The sequence below is a fragment of the Malaclemys terrapin genome, chromosome 9 (genome assembly GCF_027887155.1).
Source record: "Malaclemys terrapin pileata isolate rMalTer1 chromosome 9, rMalTer1.hap1, whole genome shotgun sequence".
Taxonomy (NCBI): Eukaryota; Metazoa; Chordata; order Testudines; family Emydidae; genus Malaclemys; species Malaclemys terrapin.
The window spans coordinates 32,963,483-32,988,628 of record NC_071513.1 but is presented as its reverse complement, the minus strand read 5'-3'; the positions used below and the strand labels follow the sequence as shown (position 1 = coordinate 32,988,628).

Below are 25,146 nucleotides of genomic sequence, written 5' to 3'. Positions count from 1 at the left end.
CAAGGAACCTAGTGTTTTCATATAACTTTCTTGAATTTATTTAGAATACCTTCACACTCTAATCACAGGAAACTAGATTTTAAAAAGTTGCTGTTCCAAAGAAAAGATTGATGCCAGAGCTTCCTGTTATGGTTAATCTAGGTGTTTATGGTGCCTGCCATTCACTGCACATTTGTTTTCACATGGTCCATGGGGACCAGAATATATTACTTAACCCACTGCCCAAAAATCTGTATTGATTTCAAGAATAAAGACTGTTGAGGCATTCATTTCTGTAGCAAGGGAGTCAAACTCATTTTGTGGAGAGGGCCGAATTACATTTTAAATGATTGTCTCTGGATTGTGCCTATAAAGTTGGGGCATTTAACACTGAAGATGTTTAAAAGAGTTTGTTATAGCACAGGGGTCGGCAATGTTTGGCATGCGTCTCGCCAGGATAAGCACCCTAGCGGGCCGGGCCAGTTTATTTACCTGCTGACGCGGCAGGTTCGGCCAATCGCCGCCCCCACTGGCCGTGGTTCACTGTCCCGGGCCAATGGAGGCGGCGAGAAGCGGCGCGGGCGAGGGATGAGCTGGCCGCGGCTTCCCGCCGCCTCCATTGGCCCAGGACGGTGAACTGCAGCCAGTGGGGGCGGCGATCGGCCGAACCTGCCGCGTCAGCAGGTAAATAAACTGGCCCGGCCCACTAGGGTGCTTACCCTGGCGAGACGCGTGCCAAACGTTGCCGACCCCTGTTATAGCACTTGCTCCAGACAGGGCTGAAATCTCCCTTAAAATGCATTAGCTCTGCCATGTCTGCTTTAGCAAGGCAAAGTAATTGGTGGTGGTACTATCCTTCAGCCACCCTGGATCTCCAACAGATGACAATGGGAGGTTTGCACGTCTGTGCTTAACTAATTAAACAGTCAGGAATCCTTTTTGGAGGAGGTGAGGGAGTGCCCGGAGAAGAAAAAGTAAGTTTACTGAGGCCCAGCAAACTGGTTCAGAGAAAATAATATATCCCCATCCATATTTTTTTACCCAGCCTTGAATTTTATCATTATAGGCATTCTAAAATGTTTTGTCCAGAAAAACCTTGCTTATGTCATTTATCCTGAAATTTCTAGATTATTTTTGTATTGTGAGGTGGTTTGGGTAATTATGATGAGCTTTGTATCAGCATCCAAACTGTTGGATGCTGACCTGACCCAAACCTCTGAATTCACCCTCAGAAATAGAGCACACAAGAGTGTAACATTACATCTACCTTTATCATCACATCTTCACTTCATCAGTGTCATTTTTGAGGCTCAGAATAAGAGGGACAGATGTCTATTTTGAGAAGCTTTCAAAAATGCTCTTTGACAAGTTGTGTCTGGACCCTGATTGTCATTCAAGTTGATGCTCTTGGAACAGTGGTGCCACTAAACAATGTCTTACTAATCTGAACAGAATAGATAAATGTCATTCCTTATATATTTTAATACCAAATTTACACTGTGCTGGAAGTTGTTGAAAACTTTTAAGAACTGTGTAATACTTTCACAGAATGGACTACAAAAGTGGGCTGTAAATTGTACAGCCAAAAGCTAAATTAAAGTTTCTTTATAGATACTTTTTGGAAGGCTCTCGTCTTAACATTCAATCCAATTTTAATTACTGTAGGTTATGTCCACATGCAGTAAAGTATTCCAGGTATTGTATGCTGTGTTCTACTTTGTTATTACTATTTAGATAATTAGATACAAGAGATGAAAAGTTAATGATTATAGTTCAGTGTCTACAAAAATTGATACGTTGCACACTTAAAAATAACCAACCCCCATTACTTCTCAAAGGTCAGAATCTGCTCAGCAGAACGATGCGAGGAGGCAACAGAGAGCCAGTTATGGTGTGGCAAGTATGTGAGTGCAGAGTAAAGGCTGCACTAATCTGTCACTGAAATATTGTCCCTAAGTGGACCTTACACCAGTGGTATATTGGCAGAGTTCAGTGGCTGTTCTTCATGCTCTGCCTCCAACTTCTCCCTGCTCCTTCCCTGCTCCCATCATATTTCCTTACACCAGAGAGGGCTGGCAAGGAGTCACCCCTGTTGGCTTTGCCCCAGCAGAGAGTTCGTATCTGCCAAGAGAATTCTTTCTTGGGGAATTACAGCCAGAATTCTTCCCTTTTTCGCTGCCTGAGCAGTGTAAAAGGGCTGGAGTATAAGGCAGGATCTGGCCCTACATCTCCATCACCAATAAAACATGAGGCCAAAGTTAACGGATAAATACAACCTAAGCAATCATATATCGATATAATGAAATAGTTACTGTAACAAATGGGTGCATACCAGGAAATATATGGAGCTCACTTGAGTTTAACTAATAACCTTCTATGGATATTTTATATCTTAGTATTAACCTCTTGTATTTGGACAAACCAATTTCAGAGAGACAGATCAAATTACAACAGCTCTAATATTAGTATCTTAAATCTTGGCTCCTCTTTTATTCAGCTATGAGTATTACTTGTATGCTTGTGAGTGTAAGGGAATGAGGGAATTCCTATCTCTAACCTCTGCGTACAAGTCTTTGGTACGAGCAGGATATCCTAGTCAATGGTAATGTCTGACCTTGTGGCTTCTTGATTGTCATTCTGTTTCACATCTGGCCGTGCCCTGTGGCAGTGCCAAAATAATGCATAAATAAAATAATGTGACATACTGTCACCACTGCCTCATCATTTGCACCTGTATCTTAGGGGTCCTGTGGAAGCCATCCCTGAATTTAAAAGGATTCCTCAAGATATTCTAAGATGAGTAAGGGAGATCGTTTACCACTTCCTGCCTGAACTCAAATGATATTAATACAGTAACCAAACTAGAAGTGTACATGGAATCTCCTGAGTCCATAGTAAATGAGAGTGCATGAGAAGCTTGTATAGTTTTACCATTAGTATGAGATATGTATGTTAACCAGGATGCATAAAATTAGAAAGAGAATCCACATTACTATGTGTGCAACTTCCTAAAGTCATACTATAGGGAGGTTAGAATCAAAGGAGAGCTGAAGTTAAAAGGAGACAGAAAGAGGGAAATTAATAAAAGGAGGAAGGTGAACATTTCAGGAAGAGAGCAAGAGCTTTTGAACTTCACAATGCAGCCTGATTTTATGTAATTATCTAACTTTTAGGAGAGCCTACCAGAAGTGAAAAGGCTTCATTATTGTATTGTATTGTATTACTGTTTGTGAATCCTAAATGATATTATTTCAGCATGCGCATGGGCCCTCTCTAATCATCACAATTATTTAATTTCATGTGCATGTAGTTTCAAAACAATGCATTCTTTTAGAAAAACACCTCCGGTCAGAATGGGAACTCTCTGCACCCAGCTACACTACTGAGTGGGGAAGGAGGTGAAGCTTTCAGCCCAGCCCACTGCCTCAGTGCAGTTCCCTAAAACATTCTGCCTGGGCCTCCACTTTGGAATACTTAGTCAGGCTGGGCTCAGTCTAGAGCTTTCCGTATCTTGGATTGGACATGTAAATGTAATCATAAGACATTGGATCTCGTTCCATAACTGTAATAACCATACAAACTTTGAACAGAATATGTGTATGCAGGCTGACAAAATCTACCAGTTCTGTTAAGAATGGACAGTATTAAGGGGAAAAACCCACTTTTAGAAATATCTTGTTCATGAAAACAGCCCCTCAATAATGTGACTATTAACTTCCCTCCAGGCGCCAGTCCCTTCAACCTGTACTACTGCTGCCCCCATTCCCGCCTTCTCATTTTTAGTACTGTTCATTCACCATGAGGATCATATTCTTTTTTCTTCTCTTTAATCAATTCTATTGCTGGTCAAATACTATTAGTCGACTGGGTTAAAGCACCCTATGGAGATGGGGTGCTGGAACAGTTTGTATAGTGGGGGTGCTGAGAGCCATTGAATCAAACTGTAAACCCTGGATATAATGGAAACCACTTCAAGCAAGGGGGTGCTGCAGCACCCCCCCACATCCCTAGTTCCAGCACCTATGCTATAGAGGTGGACACTCTTCAAAATGTTGAGAGACAAATTCATCAGATAACAGATGAATACCCTTTTCTACTCAGTGACTAGCTCCATTATCTAGTCTGATGCCTTCAGGCCCTGTACATGTTCCTTTCTACAAGGATTTAGAGAGCACAAAGAAGGAAAGACACTTAAATTTACACTACAATCAAAGGGGTCAATAAGACTTTTTTTTCCAGTGCAGGATTTTTTTTGAGTGGAAAAGAAGTGAAATGAATGGGAGCATATATTTTCTGTGAGAATTTTGGCTTTTTAAGCTTCAGAAAATAGTTTAAAATGTGTTATGCAGGTGGCAAAATACTCTGTTCAGCCCCAGGCCTCAGAACATTCCCAGGTTCAGAAGTTTAATATTGCAAAAGGTTTAGTTTGCCTGAAAGAAATGTTAAATTTACTTGAGTTCATTTTTTGTTGCAAACTCAATGCTCACATCACAGTAATCGAAAGGTTTGCCAAAAAAGAAAAAAATCCCCAAACTTTTCAAGCAAACTTACACCTGTTTTGAGTGAATGTGAGAATATGTAAGATATAACTCGATATCGTGCAATGTAGATTATAACCAATAAATATAAGCTTGAGCCCCAGCAAAATGAAACCAAGTTGTATGTAGCTCCGTATGCAAATACAAGCAGATTGTGGCGGTGCGATTTTCTTTTGCATTTATATGCAAATAAGGTGTGGCCTTGGACTCTTGGCACGAAGACAAATGTGACTTAAAAACATAACTTAAAGAATGACCAATGAGAGATGTCTGCTTACGAAATAGTTGCAGAGTCTGTATTTGGAGTGTTTGTTGCTTCTTGGGGAGTTAATTCATGGTACTTTCAAGTATTGCTGCTGATAATTTCAGTCAGAAAAAAATGTGTTGATGAAACCATTAACAATTAAACAAGTGAATTGACTGGGAACTGAAAATAGATTTTACAGCCCACACTCTGCAGTGAAAAGTGTTCGGTGCATCCAAACAGTTCCCCAAATATTTCTCTCCTGATTAGCATTCAGTCAACTAAAAGTAAACGAAAGAGAGAGCAGCATCAAAGTGAAGGTCAGTCTGTTTTAAGCACTCCTGGGTGCGTGGTTAGAGTACTGCAGCATCCTCTGCACTAAGAGATTCACTCTTCAGTGCACAGCTTCACTGAAGGATTTGATTTGACACAGATAAAGGAAAAGTTTTGAATTTATTAAAGGAACCGAACATGTTTAGGACCTGAAAAGGTGATATTTGTGGTGATAGTTTACCTACAATGGACCTGATTCTGCCACTCTGATTCACATAGGGTAGTTAGTATCTTATGGAATCTGGCCCAGTGACTTTACAGTGAATTCAGAATTGGGTAGGGAAAGAAGGCATTTTTTTCTTTCACTGGAAGCACAATTATATTTATTGTACATTTATTAGAACTGTGATGTATGGAGCATATGCAGAACCTGCTATATGTTTGACAAAGAGGATTTTAACAGCATGAATTTGGAACGGGCATATTACTCAGGACTGGCTAAACCCCAAGTGAATTATGTAGGTCATCCCAAATAAACGTCAATAAAAACTTTAATAGCATACCACATTATCATGGATTCTATATATGAAAAACCTCTCCTATTTTAAAGAGAAATGGTAACCATTATATTGATACTATATTTTTTGCATGCTTGCTTCTGTAATATCAGGTTCTCTTTGTGCAATAGATCCAGGTGTACAGGCACAGTACAGAGGGGGAAAAAAAACTAATAAGTTTTCTCAAAATTTCCCTAAAATAGGTTTTCTGTACATACTGATCCTGTACATTGGGTGCTTTTAGGTCTGGGACCAACTGCTGTTGTACTGTCCAGTGGCACTCAGCTTTTGTTTCTAGCCCTTCAAGGTTGCAAGACACCAACCTTGAATTAGTCGCGATTTCAGGTCTAATGCCCTAGAGTTGAACAGCTCCTGCACAAAAAGCATAAGAGGTCTTGTAACTTCTGCACCCCCTTTGCATGCATGCAGCAGAGGAGCCGAGTTGCAGATGTCAGCTACAATGTGTTAGATTAGGTTTAAGAGTAATTTCTTCAGGGTATCTCAGAAGCCCTTAAATTTAGGCAGTTTCAATCTAAGCTCATGAAAAATAAGTCCAGTCCAGCCTTTACCCTAAAGGCGTCTACAGATAAAAGAGGGGGCCTACTTGAACACTGAGTCAGTGCACGTGTCTTTTTATTGCTGGAGGTTTGAGTCCTAAACGAGGATTAGCAAGGTAAAAGCTAATAGCATCATCTGACTCCAAAGTAAATAGTCTGCTTTTGACACAGCCTATGACATCAATGGCAGTTTGTGCTCAATGATATCTCAGTTCTGGGTAGAACTGGGTGCAGAGTGAGAAAATTATTCACATTTTGTCCAACTAATAACTGGATTTTGATTTTGCTTGTTTATAGTTCCTTTTTGTGACCCCTTGTGTGAGCAAAGTTTTGTTCCCATGAATGTCTGTGAGAAATGAATTTTGGGCATACTTCCTGCTTTTCCCACTTTATTTGTCCAAACAAGTCTACTGTTTCTATGTAGCCAGTCCTCATATGTTGCCACTTTCAGAAGTGCCTGGTTGTTGCAATGAAGCTGTTCTGGTGGTACCCATATAAGATAGACAATACTCTGGCTACATCTTTTGCTGCCAGGATTGTACATGCACAAACTACATTATTCTGTATGAAAATTAATTTGAAGTCTCACTTTATCCCAAAATATTACAGTGGGCTAATTTTCCTGCTTATTTAATGTTCCTGGAAATCTAACAGTTTAAAGTATCTTTAAAATTCTTTAATCCATAATTCTGAGGCACTCCTAAACTGCTCCCGTCTCTCCCCGGGGAATCAAGGCTGGGATTCTCATAAAGGGGCCTAACAACTTTGGGCCAATGGAATTGGGCCCCTAATTCCCTTAAGAATCCTTTGAAACCCCATTTTCTTGAGCACACCCTCTTTATTTACTGTATCAGGAACAGAAAAGTACCATCTGAATAAGGTGACTAAACATTCAGCAGTAGAAATGAATGTTCGCCTGGTGAGCAGAGGTCATGAGGATCCATGGACTGGCATTTGTTTGTACAGAACTTTCACCAAATAATTTCAAATAATACATTCTGTTCATTTTTTTTTGTTTCTGATTGATTAAAAACAAAGTATGTTGTGAATGATTCAGAAAAAGCAAGTTTTGAATAAATTCTTCTTTATGAGTAATTTAATAAGAGCTAAAATGTTGCTGTTCAGCAAGTGAGATCCACAACTAGCAGCTTCTCTCTATCAACTCAAAAGACACAAAATTAATTTTCTACCTTTTATTCAGATTTTGGAGGTGTTAAAAGTATTGAAATGCTTAAGCAATGATATATAAACACCAATACATTTCTGAGGGAAGTCTAAATGGATTGCTTTTAAAAGAGAAAAACAAGGGAGAAGTGTGACTTTGTTTGGTGTAGTTGAGAATTTGTGGAAAGCCTTGATCAGTATTTCCTCACTTGTGGAATGACTGCAGAAGAAATAATGTAAGACAATATTTTTTTCTTACTTGGGAGGATTGACAAGCTTAACAGCTGCACTAAAACAGAGTGAAAAAGAGGATAGGGATTTAATTGAAATTTTAAAGGGATATTATAATATGTTCACAAAAGAAACTTACTGTAGAAGGTTACAAGCTATGATTGTAAAGCCAATTAAAAGAGGGGCACTCTTTAAAGCTGTGGAAAATTTGAAAAAAAAATTCCAAGAACGTGTCATTTCAGGTTATATCTCGATGAAATTTAGGATGATAAATTCGTTTCTGTGGTGTGGATGCCTGAACTAAGTGGATGGGTTCTGCAAATCACAGATGCTAAAGCTTTCAGTTTAACCTTGGCTGCAGAGAGTGGCCAAATGTTTTTAACTGACTTGCAGTTTGAATTGAGGGGGTGGCCAATGAAGTGTCAAAATTACAAAAGACCAAAACTGTAAAATATACTATAAAAGAAGCTATTGGCCTAACTATTAAGCCAACGTGTCATGCAACCTGGATTTCCAAGAAGAGGAGATCTCTTTTAGGGCTAAATTCATCAGTATTCCTGAGGGAATTCTGAGCCGCTACCAATGTAGAATTTTGCAGAAATTAATGTTGGGTGCGCAGAATTTCCTTCCCCCTCCTGAAGTAGGCTGCAGAGACATTGGCCGCCACTAGGGGCTGCTGGACCCAGCAGAGTCCAGCTTGCAAATAGAAGACAAGCTGGTCTCTGGGAGAGCGGGGCTGTGAGTGTCTGGGCTTGGGGATTGGGGCGTGGCTGGGCTCTGGGGCAGAGGGGGTGTGAGTGTCTGGGTTTGGGGATTGGGGCATGGCTGGGCTCTGGGGCAGAGGGGGTGTGAGCAGCTGGGCTCTGCAGGAATGGGGGTATTAGGGTGACCATATGTCTGGTTTTTGACCGGAACACCTAGTCAAAAAGGGACCCTGGCGGCTGCGGTTAGCACTGCCAACCGGGCCATTAAAAGTCTGGGTGGCGGTGCTGCGGAGCTATGGCAGGCTAGTCCCTACCTGGTTCCATGCCGTGCCTCAGAAGTGGCCAGCAGGTACGGCTCCTGCTGTGCCTCCGCCTAGGAGCTGGACCTGCTGGCCATTTCTGGGGCACAGCGCGGAGTCAGGACAGGCAGGAAGCCTGCCTTATCACCTCAGTGCCACTGACTGGGAGCCATCGGAGGTAAGCCCGCGCCCCAACCCTGAGCCCCCATTCCTTCCCCCACCCCTGAGCCCTCTCCCCAAACCCAGAGCCCTCTCCTGCACCTGAAATCTCTCATCCCCGGCCGGACCCCAGAGCCTGCACCCCCTGATAGAGCCCTCACTTTCCCTGCAACCCAACCTGTTACCTCAACCTGCAGCCCCCTCCTGCAGCATGAACCCCTCATCCCCAGCCCCATCCCAGAGCCCATACCCACAGATGGAGCCCTCACCCTCTTCTCCACCCCAGCCTCCTGCCCCAGCCCTGAGCCCCCTCCCACACCCCGAATCCCTCTGCCCCACCCCCCAGCCTGGAGCCCCCTCCTGCACCCCTGTCCCAGCCCAGAGCCCCTTCCCATACACTGAACCCCTCTACCCCACCCCCAGCCTGGAGCCCTCATCCCCTCCTGGACCTCAACCCTCAGCCCAGAGCCACCTTCCACACCCTGAACTCCTCACTTCTGGCCCCACCCTGGAGCCCGCACCCCCAGTTAGAGCCCTCACCCCCTCTCGCACGCCAACCCCTTGCCCCAGTCCAGTGAAAATGAGTGAGGATGGGGAAGAGAGAGGCACCGAGGGAGGGGGAATTTAGTGAGTGGGGAGCATGGTCTCATGGAATGGGGCGGTGCTAGGGTGCTTGGTTTTGTGGGATTAGAAACTTGTCATCCCTAAGGGGTGTGAGTGTCTGGGCCGGGGGAGGGGAGCATGTCTGGGCTCTAGGAGAGAGGAGGTGTGAGTGCCTGATCCGGGGGGGAGCCATGGTGGGCTCTGGGGGAAGGTGTGTGTGAGTGTCTAGGCTGGTGGGAGTCATCACTTGGCTCTACGGGAGGGGGGTGTGAGTGTTTGGGCTGGGGGGGGCATGGCTGGGCTCTGAGGGAGGGGATGTGTGAGTGTATGGGCTGGGGGGGGGCGCAGCTAGGCTCTAGGGGAGAGAGGGTGTGAGCGTGTGGGCCAGAGGGGGCTGTGGTTGGGCTCTGGAGAGGAGGGGGTGTGAGTTTCTGGCCCCCTAGTTGGGCTCTGGGAGGGAGGGGGCAGAGAACCGGAAACTGGATTGTTTGAAGTGTTTCTTTAACTCTCTACTCCTGGGGGAATTTTTGTTTGCGTCTGTATTGTTATCGACATACTTGCTGACAGGTGTTTTGAAATAAATTACCAAAATAATTGAAACTGGCATGATTATATAGTGTTATTTTGACAAACAAATTTTGCAGAATTTTTAATTTTTGGTGCAGATTTTTTAATTTTTGGTGCAGCCTGCCCCCAATAGTATTCTGCACCAATGTAAGTAGGAAAAATACCATTTATTTCAGTGGGATTCACAGCCACTTACACCAAGGCTAGATATGGCCTAAACTACATAGAAAGATAGCATTGTTCACATTTGCAGAGGGAACAAGGCAACTGTTAACGTCTAACTGATTGTGGATCAGTTATTATTTAAAACATAGAATGTTATAACTAAGCAAAGCAATGTTTCGAAATGCAATGGCTTATTGGGCACCGAGGCTTGCAAGATGATGTGCTCTGCACCATTTATGTCAGTGAAGTGCAAGGCATATTCCATACTTGAGTTCCAGGTCTATGTACAGCACTGTTATATACAAAGCACTATTATGTACAAAAGCACCAAACATCCCCAAAAGCATGCAAGTGGCATACCTCATGCTTCTCTAACATTCAAGGAAGTCAGTAAAGATATTTAGTTACTGTATTTAACTTTTAAAAAACCTCACCATGTCTGTTTCACCAGGCTGTTATTTAGCCTTTGATGGGTAACCATGTAAACTCATTGTTGAGACCACTTTTCCTTCCTTCCCTGCTCTTCTCTCATTTTTTTTGCTCCCTTCATTCATTTAATTAAATTGTGTGCGCTTCTGGACAGAAACTATAGGTGAAATCCTGGTCCCAATGCAGTTAATGGGTGTTTTTTCATTGACTTCAATGAGGCCAGATTTTCTCTCAGTTTGTTCTTTTCTATATAGTGAGATGCCCAGTACACAGGAGAGCATTGTACAACAATAAATAACAAGGACAATGCCTGACGCATGATGCAAAATACCAAAAATCCAGCCTTCCATTCTAAATAAGCGCTGGAAAACACTGGAAAAAGTATGCTGAATTTTATATCCATATTTCAGTTTTAAAAGCTAAACCGTGTGTGTGTGTGTGTGTGTGTGTGTGTGTGTGTGTGTGTAAAATATGAAGTTCAGCATATTCTCTCTCTCTCCCCCCTTGTGTGTGTGTATATTGTGACAGACCCAGAGCAGTGGGGTACAGGAGTCTGGTAGAGGGCAAATATACTGGTCACTGGATGAGTAGTTTTCTGTTCCCTGAGTGACCAGAGCAGGGGCTGCACTAGAGGAATCAGGAACCTGCCAGAACTATTTAAGGCAGGCAGGCTAATTAGAATGCCTGGAGCCAATTAAGAAGAAGCTGCTAGAATCAATTAAGGCAGGCTAATCAGGGCACCTGGGTTTTAAAAAGGAGCTCACTTCAGTTTGTGATGCGAGTGTGAGGAGCTGGGAGCAAGAGGTGCAAGGAGCTGAGAGTGAGAGGGTGTGCTGCTGGAGGACTGAGGAGCACAAGCGTTATCAGACACCAGGAGGAAGGTCCTGTGGTGAGAATAAGGAAGGTGTTTGGAGGAGGCCATGGGGAAGTAGCCTAGGGAGTTGTAGCTGTCATGCAGCTGTTACAGGAGGTACTATTGTCAGCTGCAGTCTACAGGGCCCTGGGCTGGAACCCAGAGTAGAGGGCGGGCCCGGGTTCCCCCTGAACCTCCCAATTGACCTAGACTGTGGGTTCTCCCAGAGGGGAAGGTCTCTGGGCTGTTCCCCAACCCAAATGGTGAATCTCTGAGGCAAGAAAATCCTCCAATAAGCGCAGGACCCACGAAGATAGAGGAGGAACTTTGTCACAATATATATTTATACACACAGAATTTGTGCAATACAATACACTTTAATCCAAATTTTGAGATTTTTATAATTTATCATTTAATCCTATATTAAATTTTCATTATGAATGGGGAGAGAAAATTGGAAAATATAATGTTACTGTCTAGATCTTTTTTGGGGAAAAAAAAAAAAAAAAGGAATGAAGGCCACAATGCATAATACACTTTAAATGAGTTTGAAGTCACAGTACCAAAGGCTTATTCTGAAGAGATTTAAAAAGTAGAGGCACACTGCATTTCCTGTCAGAGGACTTTGAAAGGATAATTGATTGCTAAGGCAAAGTGTTTTTGGACAGAAGAATAAAAGCCGTGTATACTAGAATGGAGCTTTCCATAGGAGACTTTTCATATGAACCTCTGCAAACAAACTGGTATCACTGTTCAGAATGAAATTAAAATTTACATCTGGCCTTGTGGCAGAAGGCAAAGTTATACTTTTTGGAGGAAAATACCAAGAAGGTCTTTAGGTAAGAGAGAGAGACTAAAGAAGAATTTTGTGCTGTATCAAAACATGCTACTGGTTTGCCTATTTTCAACCCCAAAATGTCATTTAAAAACATTTCTCCGGGGCTAACTTGAGAGGGCTAAATGTGTTCAGTATGAGAACCAAAGGTTTTGATTTAGTGATAATCAAGTGTATTTCAGATACCATGGCTAAGTTATCTTTGTTCTTGAGGTTTTTGACCCACATTGCAAATTTGAAAGACACAACATATATGTCTAATTTTTATGGGTTTTATTAAAGATCACTACACAAGGAAACTTAAAATCAAACTTATCACTAAGACTAACTACTATAAACTTTTACTAATGAACCAAGAATTAGCCAATACAGTAATTGTGAGATCAGGGTTATAATTGGAATTGAGTAAGAAATTAAAAATAGGTGGATTAACCTTGATACTGAATTGAATCACAAACTACCATATGTACTCGTTCATTAGCCTGTTCGTTTATAAGCCAACCCCCCAAGATGGTTAGGTAAAAATAGCAAAAACTGTATGACCCTTTCATATGTTGGCGAACTTTGGCTCCTGGCTCGTCAGCAGTGATGAGCTGGAGCCAGTTCTCACCGGTTCACAAGAACCAGCTGCTAAAATTAGAGGCAGGTAGAGAACTGGTTGTTAAAGGGCCTGGGGGATGGGCAAAGATTTCCTTCCAGGAATTGCTTCCAGGATTCCCAGCTGGGGAGGCTCCACCAGCCCCTCCCCTGCTTCACCACCCCCTAGAGCTGCAGCGTGGCCAGCCACAGGTGGTCACTCACGGACACACCTGCACACTGGGCAGTTGAGCTTAACTCCCGAGTCGTCCTGCTGCCACTTTTTGAGCGGCCGCCAGCAAGGTAAGGGGGACTGCTGCAAGCTTTCCAGGGCAGCTGTGTGTATAGTGTGTGCAAACAGAGTTGTGTGTTGCGAGGTGGCTGTGTAGCAGGGGAGTTGTGTGGCTGGGAGAGGGTCTGCACAGTGGTGGGTATGGTGGGGCTGGGGATTTGTGTGGAGCAGGGAGGGGGTTTTGTATAGAGGGCAGGGGAGTTTGTGGGGGTGGGTGGATAGGGGGCGGTCAGAGGGCAGGGAACGGGGATTGAATGGGAGCAAGGGTTCTGGGGGGGCAGTCAGGAAGGGGCAGGAGTTGGATGGGGCAGTGGGGGGCAGTCAGGGGCAGGGGTACCAGCGGCAGTCGGGGACAGAGAGAAGGGGTCGTTGGATGGGGCAGGGGTCCCGGGGGGCCATCAGGAATGAGAGGAGGGGATGGATGGGGTGGCAGGGGGCAGTCAGGGGACAGGGAAGGGGGGTGGATGGGGCCGGGGTCCTGGGAGGGCCTGAAGGAACGTGGGAGGTTGGATGGGGCAGGAGTCCCGGGGGGGGGGCAGGGCACGACCCCCTCATGGGGTGAGGAGGAGGGAACTGGTTGTTAATTTTTTAGCAGCTCATCACTGCCCGTCAGCATAAGCCACTGGCGGGTTGGGACGTTTTGTTTACTTGGAGCATCTGCAGGCAGCCCCTCAGCTCCCTGTGGCCGCGGTTCGCTGTTCCCAGCGAATGCCACTTCCCGCAGCTCCCATTGGCTGGGAACAGCGAACTGCGGCCACAGGGAGCTGAGGGGCACCATGCCTGCAGACATTCCAGGTAAACAAAACGACAGTGTATTAGATAGTCAATTCAATGATTCCATAGAGTTTAAAATCATCAAATTTTGGTGTAGACCCGTTTATAAGCCGACTCCTGCTCTTTGAGTCACTTTTTTACCAAAGATATTTAGCTTATGAACGAGCATATATGCTAATCAAATTAATCCAGACAATCATCAAATCATGAGGCTAATACCACACATAGGGTATGTCTACACTACGAGAGTAGTTCGATTTTACTTAAATCGAATTAGTGGAACCGATATTACAAAGTCGAATGTGTGTATCCACACTAAGAACAGTAATTCGACTTTGTGAGTCTACACTAATGGGGCAAGCGTCGACATTGGAAGCGGTGCACTGTGGGCAGCTATCCCACAGTCCCCGCTGCCCATTGGAATTCTGGGTCGAGCCCCAAATGCCTGCTGGGGCAAAAAATGTGTCGAGGGTGGTTTTGAGTAACTGTCGTCATTCAACCGTCACTCCCGCCCTCCCTCCCTGAAAGCGCCGGCGGGCAGTCAGTTCGTGCACTTTTCTGGTGAGTGACAGCACGGACGCCACAGCACTGCGAGCATGGAGCCCACTGCGACCATCACTGCAGTTATGGCCGTTGTTAACACCTCGCACCTTATCATCCACCTTTTTCAGAGGCAGATGCTGAGAAATCGGGCGAGGAGGTTACGGCAGCGCGGTGAGGACATGAAGTCTGAGAGTGGCACAGACCACTCACAAAGCACGGGACCCCGCGCCGTGGACATCATGGTGGCAATGGGTCATGTTGATGGTGTGGAACAGCGATTCTGGGCCTGGGAAACAAGCACGGACTGGTGGGACCGCATAGTGATGCAGGTCTGGGATGAATCACAGTGGCTGCGAAACTTTCGCATGCGTAAGGGAACTTTCCTGGAACTTTGTGAGTTGCTGTCCCCTGCCCTGAAGCGCAAGGACACCCGGATGCGAGCAGCCCTGACTGTCCAGAAGCGAGTGGCCATAGCCCTCTGGAAGCTTGCAATGCCAGAGAGCTACTGGTCAGTCGCGAACCACTTTGGCATGGGCAAATCTACTGTGGGGGTTGCTGTGATGCAAGTAGCCAACGCAATCGTTGAGCTACTGCTCTCAAAGGTAGTGACCCTGGGAAACGTGCAGGTCATCATATATGGCTTCGCTGCGATGGGATTCCCAAACTGCGGTGGGGCTATAGACGGAACTCACATCCCTATCCTGGGACCGGAGCACCAGGCCAGCCAGTACATTAACAGAAAGGGCTACTTTTCAATGGAGCTGCAAGCACTGGTGGACCATAGGGGACGTTTTACCAACATCAACGTCGGATGGCCAGGCAAGGTTCATGATGCTCGTGTTTTCAGGAACTCTGGTCTGTTTAGACGGCTGCAGGAAGGTATTTACTTCCCGGACCACAAAATAACTGTTGGGGATGTGGAGATGCCTATAGTCATCCTCGGGGACCCAGCCTACCCGCTAATGCCCTGGCTCATGAAGCCCTATACAGGCGCCCTGGACAGTGAAAAAGAACTCTTCAACTACCGGCTGAGCAAGTGCAGAATGGTGGTGGAGTGTGCTTTTGGACGTCTCAAGGGGAGATGGAGAAGCTTACTGACTCGCTCTGATCTCAGTGAAACCAATATCCCCATTGTTATTGCAGCTTGCTGTGTGCTCCACAATCTCTCTGAGAGCAAGGGGGAGACGTTTATGGTGGGGTGGGAGGTTGAGGCACATCGCTTGGCTGCTGATTACGCCCAGCCAGACAGCCGGGCGATTAGAAGAGCCCAGCGGGATGCACTGTGCATCCGGGAAGCTTTGAAAGCTAGGTTCCAGAGTGAGCAGGGTAACCTGTGACTATTAAGTTTGTTTAAACAGAAGCTGAACCTGCCCCCATTTCTTTACCCACTTAATGTTGACTATCCTCTCCAGTTACTTATCCCCTTCACCCCGTTGCCCCCCCTTCCAACACACCTTTAAAAATAAAATAAATGGAACTTTGTTCATTAACACCGTTTTCTTTATTAAGGGCTTCGTGGTAAAGGGTTGAAACTGCAATGCAGACTGTGGTGGGGAGCGGGTGTAGTGATGGAAAGGAGGCTTCTAAACTCGAGGAACGACAGGCTCCTGCTCCTAGAGCGGTCTGCAGTGGTGGACTGGTTGTTTCAACGGAGCCTGCCACCCCTCCTTTTCGGAACTCTGTGTGTGGGGGCTATGTGACTTTGTGGTGGAGGAGGATGGTTACAGATCCCCTGCTGCGTGGCTCTGTCATCCAGGCTAAGGACCGCTGCATAAGATCTGTAACCGCCCTCCCCGTCACAAACTCACATAGCCCCCCCCCAGAACATGAAAACCACCACCCAGACTGACCAGGTGTCTAGTGACTGCAATGTGTGTGTGACCTGCTGCTGAACCTGCCCCCGTGTCTGTACCCTGGTAAAGGTGACTGTCCTCTCCAATTACCAACCCCTTTTCCCCCCTTCAAACACACTCTCCTCTAAAAGAACCTGACGGAAACAGTAATTAACAGAAACATATTTTTTATTAACATCTACACAGTTAGGGGATGACACTGGGACGGGGGCTTGGGTGAGGTGCTTTTGGAGTGAAGGAAAGGACTTATCAAATCTTTGGGAATGAGAGCCATCTGGTACTTGAGCAGTCTGCAGGGGTGGAGTGACTGTTTTCACGGCCCCTGCCGCCCCTCCTTCTGGGACTTTGGGTGAGGGCGGGATGGGACTTTGTGGCGGGGGAAGGTGGTTAGAGAGAGACTGCAGCGGGGCTCTGTCCTCCTGCCTCCGGTCCTGCAGAACATCCACAAGGCACCGGAGCATGTCCATTTGCTCCCTCATTAGTCCAAGGAGCATTTGAGTCACCTGCTGGTCTTCCTGCCACCACCTGTCCTCCAGTTCGCTGTGTGATCGCTGGTATTGCGACATGTTCTCCCTCCACTGGATCTGCTTTGCCGCCTCGGCTTGGGAGCAGCCCATAAATTCGGAGAACATCTCGTCCTGTGTCCTTCTCTTTCGGTGCCTAATCTGCGCCAGCCTCTGGGAGGGGGATGCCGGGGTGGGTCAGGAGACACTTGCAGCTATGGGATGGGGAAAAAGGGAGTGAATTCCTCAGAAAGATACAGTTTTGCGAACAATGAACGTAGTCTTTCTCTGTGAACAAGACCATGCACAGCACCTATCACATGCGCACTCAGGACAAGGTCGAATTTTCGGCCTTCCCATTCAGTGCCTGGGGTCTTGCAGTGCAGATCACACAAGCGGGGCCGGACAGTGGAATTTGGGTAGCAGGCGGACATGGTAAGCCGTAGACTTTTGGCTGCTGAAAGCTTAATTTATAGCAGTGCCCTCCTTTCACGTTCAAAGCAATGCCCCTAGCGTTGGCCAGTTCCTGCTGCCGGCAATCTGGCCAGCATGAACTCTGCCCCTGTCCCACCCCCCTCGTGGCTGTCCCTGGGAAAGATCCCTGTATGCTGCCCCTGTCCCGCCTCCACCGCGTGGCTGTAAACCGCCGGTTACAGTTATGTAAAGGAACAGGCAATCAGTCCCAATACTAACATTCCCCTAATTTAAAGCAGGTCACCATGAGTGATATCACTCTGATGAGGATTTCGGACACAGAGAAAGACCGCATGCTGCGTGAATGCCAGCAAAAACCAGGGCCGTATGTGGCCATGCTGTGCAAGGCACTGATCCCGGGGTACTTGCTGCTAGCCTGGCGCTGAAAAGTTTCCTACCATGGAGGACGCAATAAGGCCACTCTCCCCAGGAACCTAATGCAAAGGCTTTCAAATTACCTCCAGGAGAGCTTCGTGGAGATGTCCCAGGAGGATTTCTGCTCTATCCCCGGACATATTGACAGAATTTTCCAGTAGCTGCACTAGCAAGGACTAAAAGTAGAGCACCTAGGGCAAAGTAATCATGAAAAACCCATTGTTAATATTCCATTCCTGTTCTGATCAAAATAAATGTTTACATGTTTAAAACACTTACCGACTGGTCCTTCCCCTGATTCAGGGTCAGGGTTAACGCCTTGGGAGGATTGGTAGGGGATCTCTGTGAGGGTGATGAAGAGATCCTGGCTGTTGGGGAAATCAGCGTTGTATGCGCTGTCGACTGCCTCGTTCTCCTCATCTCCTTCCTCATCTTCCCCGTCCACGAACATCTCCGAGGAAGTGGCCGTCGACAATACTCCATCGTCAGAGTCCACGGTCAGTGGCGGGGTAGTGGCGGCTGCCCAACTAGAATGGAATGCAGTGCATTGTAGAAACGGCATGTCTGGGGCTGGGATCCGGAGCGTCGGTTTGCCGCTTTGGTCTTCTGGTAGCCTTGTCTTAGGTCCTTGATTTTCATGTGGCACTGCGTTGCATCCCGGCTGTATCCTCTCTCCATCATGGCTTTTGATATCTTCTCGTAGATCTTCGCATTCCGTTTTTTCGATCGCAGCTCCGAAAGCACGGACTCATCACGCCACACAGCAATCAGATCCAAGACTTCCCGATCAGTCCATGCTGGGGCCCTCTTTCTATTCTGCGATTGCATGGTCACCTCTGCTGGAGAGCTCTGCATCGTTGCCAGTGCTGCTGAGCTCGCCACGATGTCCAAACAGGAAATGAGATTCAAACTGGCCAGACAGGAAAAGGAATTCAAATTTTCCCGGGGCTTTTCCTGTGTGGCTGGTCAGAGCATCCGAGCTCGGACTGCTGTCCAGAGCGTCAACAGAATGGTGCACTGTGGGATAGCTCCCGGAGCTATTAGCATTGAATTCCATCCACACCTACCCTAATTCGACATGGCCATGTCGAATTTAGCGCTACTCCCCTCGTCGGGGAGGAGTACAGAAATCGATTTAAAGAGACCTCCATGTCGAACTAAATAGCTTCGTTGTGTGGACGGGTGCAGGGTTAATTCGATTTAACGCTGCTAAATTCGACATAACCTCTTAGTGTAAACCAGGCATAGTTAATTCTTACAAATATTAACTCCTGGAACATAAGGAGGCAATTTTCTGTTTAGTTCTAAATACCAATTTCAGGATCTTATTCATGGCAAGATAGTCAACTGAACTAGATTTTTTCGAATAAAAAACAAACTGATTTATATCTCAGCCCTCAATGTAAATTTAAGCTCCTGCTGGAGTTCTCTTATGCTGAGTGACTATCCTGTTTGCTCCCCACCAGTCTGATTACCTGGCTTTTAATACATTAGTAATCAGCAGTTGTCACTTCAGCTTAGTTTTGCTGACACTTTTCACTAAACCCAGGAAGAGGCACAGTGATTGTAAAAGTAGAGCTTACTTAGAATATAAGTTTGGGAATTATTACTAGTGCCTTCCTAATATAAACTTACACGCACATGCTAACATTCGAACACAGTCACACCTCAAAAGAATTATAGAAAAATGTGATACTAAGGGATGTGTGCACCAAATACAAGAGGGAAAAAAGAAGACAGTTAAGGTAAAAAGGAAAGATTCACTCCTCAGCTTTTGTGGTCTTTGGAGTCACATGGCATCAGAGTCAACACTGCCATTCAGAAGACCAGGTGATAGTGTCGCTGGTCGGTTCCTCACACTGAAGAGGTATTTGGAGCACAAATTTTGAGATTTTTATAATTTATCATTTAATCCTATACTAAATTTTCATTATGAATGGGGAGAGAAAATTGGAGCATGTAAGTTTGGTCAGGCTGGCATATACTGTCGTTTTCTTCATCTCCTCTTTCTGTAGGACCAGCATCAGAAAGTAAGAGTATTAGCATTTCTTGGTGGTGTGGTGACCTGAGAAGAACACCCACTTCTGCATTCACCTGGGCCTTTATGGTGGGGATTAGTATACTCCACCTTGTGGCACCTTCCTGGACATCTTCTCAGTGCATCAGTGCCTTGCATGTCTCAAATTCTATCAGCGAGATCCAATCCTTGTTGCTGTGGTCATGCGTGACCCTCGGTCAAATTGGAAAGTGGCCCTTAAACTGGACCTGCTTCTACAATATCTGCTGCTACATCTGCAAGTCACGTGTGGTCCAAAAATACAAAAAGAGTGAAGAGCAGGAGGTCACTTTATGGAAACTGCCTCATCCCCTCGTTTCTGGATATTGACTGGAGGGTACAATATGGTTCCAATGTTCATTAGAAGGTCTGCACGCTTTCATGAATATAACTCATGGCCCGACAGACAGTCATTGTCCTTTACCAACACTTGTACATCGCAAATATCCTTGTAGCATTTCTTAAAAGAAATGTAGCTGTCTTATGGCAACTGTCACATCATCCCTTTGCCAGACAAGGATTGGGAACTGTTTGTTCCTTTACCTGGGCGAAAAGTCACAGATTCATGTCTAGTGATTTATAACCTAGAGCTAGAGAGCTAATTTGCATCTTGTTAATAAAAATTTCAATTAAGGTAAAGAAAGTTAAAATGTATACTAGGCTAACTCACATTTGGGCTATTTCTCTCACATCATGCACAAACTATTGAAAACAAATGCATACATACTTAAAGGCATCAGAGTAACAATAAATTGATAGCCTAGCAGCAGCATGCACTTGAACTTCAATACATGGCTGATTAGAGCAATCCAAACCCGAAAGTGTTTACATATCTTAGACATACTTGCTTGTGACTCAGTAAGCAGAATGTATGTCTCTTAGGGGTGGCATTCATGAAATGAAAGGTCTTTGACTTGGGTGAATACGAAATCAAAGGGCAATATATTCAATTATATAATTCATTGTTAAAACTTGAATAGAATAAAGAGGAACAGCAGGAAGATTTGGGTCATTTTATGGCTGTTTTGATTTTTTTGAAACACTGATTACTCTGGTTTGTTTGCTTTTTATTTATGTTGTTACTTTTAAATTAATCCAGTTACACTTCTGGCGGGGTGAGGGGTTGAACCCAGGGCCTCAAGCTCCAAAGCACAGGCTACTTGAGCTAAAGTGATACTAGAAGGGTGACAGATACACTTGGTGAGTATTTCTCTTGCAATATCTGCTCATCATACCTTAGGGACAGTCACTATAACATACCGATTCGTTAGGCACACAATGGATAAGACCTCCCTTGAGTCTGTAAATTAATCTCCACCCACTAATGCCACCATCCTTAGGCAAAAGGCTGAGTAAATAGTTGTTCTGAAGGGTAACACCATGAGGAAATGAATTCCAAAGAGTGAAGCTTTTCCCTGCTTAGTGCTTGCCTGTAACTCAAGGTGTGAATTCAAACCAATATAGTTTAAACTGGTCCAAAAGAGTGTGGGGATGATCTGATTTTGGTATAACAATGGATATTTCAGTTTAGTGAAATATGTTCCCAATTGACTATGGCCACTTTTAAATCAAAATAAGAGTGTCCACACAACCTTTTGCACCAATTTAGCTGTATTGGTTTGAATGCACACCTTGAGTTATACCAGTGCTGTATTCTCATGCAGACAAGCTCTCATCCAGCTCTGCTTCCTGCCTATCATTCATCTCTGGAGACTCTTGTTGTGTCTCAGAAGGGAAAGAGGCAGTTCCATAGCTCCCATTGAGTTTTGCTGTTACCTTCAGCTGGAGCAGGATTGGGTGATAACACAGCAAAGACTCTGTTTGTTTTAATTCTCTATGCAGTTACCACTGGTAATGTAACAGTCACTGAAAATTTTAGGCTTTTTTTTTTTGAGATTCTGAACTCCAATGCTCTATTATTTTTTTGTTTAGTAATAGTAAATGTGCAGTTTAAATTGGGAATTAACATTTCTTTGTTGTAGTAAGAACATTGTGATTTGAGACGTAAATCTGGAGCCGAGGTTCATTACTTTCTCTGGAACAGCGGGTAGATGCTTGGCTAAATTCTGAAATATACAAGTGCATTTGTTTTTTGTACAAATACCTTGGGAAACCAGAGAGAGGAATATAGAGATTATGTGTAACAGTGGGAGAGTCTGACTTGCAGGGATGCACAGCAGAAGCAATCAGAAAGTAGGTTGTCAGGCAGTTAGTTGCAGTCTGAGCATGTATGTGGCCATGGGGGAAGAAATTTGAAGGAGAAATGCCTCTGTGCAGAAGCTCTGTACAAATGACCTTAGAAATCTGACCAACTCTTATTTCTACTCTAAGGCTGAGTGAAGCAGAAAGCATTTGCCTCACTACCTTGCAGACTGTCTGAAAGGCATTTAGAACATAAAAAGAGCATAGGAATTGTAGAGGGTAATGACTGGGGGACTAAGATGGCTGAGAAGGAACAACTCTGGCTCTGATGCAGGTCTCGTAACTGGCATTACCTATATTTGTTTGGTGCTGACTGGAGAGCCATCCAAGCCACAACATTTGGATCTGGATTCTGAACTTCCTAAAGTGATGGGAATATTTAAGCTTGGATTTTGTTTTGGGTTCCTCTTCAGTGCCAAGAAGTCTAACATATGAAAGCATACACTGCAATATGATTCACAGTAAAATGCTACACCTGTTGGTTTTTACACAATATGGTTAATTATACTTATGTTCAGTTGCAGGGCTACAAACACTTAGGTACACCATATAATCTCACATGTTTCATAACACCAATGCAAATGAATGATTTCAATTATGTTAAGAAACAGTATTCTTCTACTCCATTGGTACATCCCACTGTGAGAGAACCAATAGAACGCTGACACAACTTAATGTATACTGGGACTATAGCCTTTCAAAATCTATACTATCCATTTCATAAACAATGTATCAAGCCAACAGTGGACATACTACCACATCTTTCTATGACTCATCCAAAAAAGGAGTCAAAATGAGGACTGGTGGACAGTGTGAATCAGGTAAATGATAGGGAGGGCTGAAGGATAATAAAGCAGTGGAACACTGGATGAATCCCTTAATTGGTCATTTCCAGAGTTTCTAATTAATGGCTATTTTTTTAAACATAAGGTGCAGAATTTTAATAAAGAATGTATCAAATGGTTTTGGGGTATTAGCTGAACTCTGCTGAAGCACACTTGTGACAGCTGCTTTTTAATGTAGCTTTATATATGGAAGCGATCAATGACTATTTGGGGGATTGCTGAGATTGGTACCATGTGTTCAATGGTATAAATTGGATTGACTAAATGTCCATATGTTCAGAAGCCCACAGAGAAAACAAAGGACCTGATCCAACTTCTATGGAAGTCAATTCTGTGACCGATGAACTACTAGTCTGACGCAGTGATCATGAAGCATAATTTCGGGCTACATAATGGCTTTGAAACTCGACTTGTGTCCTGTTGTTACTTGATTTTTCAATGATATTCTGGCATTTTATTGTGCAATGTTAAAATATTTTTTTCAAATGATTTTTAAAGTATATTTAAGATTTCTAGGTTAATGTTTAAATAGAGATTTATTAGAAAGAAGATGCTGAAAATAATAAACTTGGAGGTAAATAAAGGATTATATTGAATCCTACAATTTCTGACATTTTTATCTCTGCTCCTCATCTCTAGCCACTGTCTTTGTGAGGGCTCCCCTAATTAATTTCACATTAGGGAGTAGTACAGTAACTTAAAAATCCCTAAAAAATTGTTTTTTTTTTTTTTTTTTTTTACTTTATATTATCTGCCCAAAATTACTGACCAAAACTGATGATCCAATTCATATGTGAATGCAAAATTATTCAGAGTTCTTTTTGTTATGAATTCCTTTTTCTGTCCTCTGTTATCTACACACAGTAGTAATAGGATATTTCATTATAAATTGTTTAGTTATTATATTACAACCAAAAGACTATTTAGATCAGAAACACTCTGGCAATGATATGAAAAGCAATTATTCTACCCATCATTTATGCCCTAACAAAATTAAACTTCGTTTTGGAAGGGAGGGGAGGGAGAGGAAGATATGATAGCTGGTGTGAAATTCTAGTACGGTAAGGGCCCTGAGTATTGCAAACCTCATTATCTTCATATAGTGCCCCTTTATTCTCATATGGTGTGTCTAATTATGTAGAACTGTCAATTATTCATACTGTGTATCCAATCCCCACTCTTCTAATTTCCTATCTTACATTATAGTATTTCATGTTTAGCACATTTTGCTCACCCTTTTTACTTGATCAAATCCCTCCATCAGCACATCAGTGTTGTATAATAATTTACATGCACAAATAGTTTTTCAGTAAAATATTGGAAAACAAGAGTCGTATTAAAAGTGTTTGTCCACAAAACGATAGGAAAAAATACCTCACATATATCACATAATTAAAATGTAGGGGTAAGAAACCTAACGGGGTACAAGAGTATGATCATACAGCTCTATTTTATAAAGCCTCTTTCAATCAAACTGGAGGTGCTAAGAGGCAGATTCAAATGATGGGTGTGCACGTGCTTACCTGCCATCAAGTTGCTAAGGGCAGTGTGCTGCCAAAGTGCTGCCATGAGCTGGGAAGGTGCTGAGCACCCTCAACTCTATGGGTGTCAGTGGGAGCTGAGAACACTGAACACCTCACAGGTGTTCAGCACTATGCTGAATTATGCTCTGTGCCTGCAGTGACAAGCAAGAGGTAAAATGCCTTGTGAGATTCTAGGGAGAGGGTGTTCACTTGCTTCCCTTGCCACACTGGTGTAACAGATGCTCCCACATCATATCCCTGCAGCCGTGGCCACATCCCCACGTCAGGACATATGTCTGTGTGGGACTTCAAGCACTGCTAGCAGACTACCTTGTACTCAGGGTAAAGTTTCCGCCACATGATCACTGAAGGTGTGGAAAGTGGTCGCCTGTGCTTGGAGCTGGGAGTGTGATTCCCCAGCTGGGGTAGATATACTCATGCTAGCTGTCATTGAGCTAGCAGGCTAAAAGTAGTCGTGTAGCCTCAGTAGCACGGGCAGCGGTAAGTGATGGTTTGGGCTAGCCACCCGAGTACAAACCTGCTTGGACCCCGTTGATACGTACACAGCATGGCTAGCCTGTGACACTGCTCACCACTGCCCATGCTACTGCTGCTATACAACTATTTTTAGTGCACTAGCTCAATGAGAGCTATCACGAGTAGGTCTCTCTGAGCTTGGAATCTCACACCCAGATCCAATTGTAGATACCAGCCTATGGGCATCTATAATTTGGCCCTAGCTCTCAAGCCCTTACATATAGACAAGTTACAATGCTGAATTAGTGTTAACAAATGGATTTAAAAAAAACCTACTGAAAATAGCATAGTTTGCCAAGGGCTAACAAACTGAAGACAGTATTGACTAGGATTTATAGCTTTATACTCAGGGTTGGAGTGTGGGAGACAGAGAGATCTTCCCAATGGAAGAATGCAGGGAAAACAGCAATTTCCTGGCTCTCTGTGGATATTCCTG

General features: G+C 44.3%; 1 long non-coding RNA gene across 1 annotated transcript in view; it reads right to left on the bottom strand.

The window, feature by feature from the left end:
- Positions 1-25,146, bottom strand: part of LOC128842797 (uncharacterized) — a 163,875-nt gene that overhangs the window by 74,647 nt on the left and 64,082 nt on the right. The gene's annotated exons all lie outside the window — the stretch shown is intronic.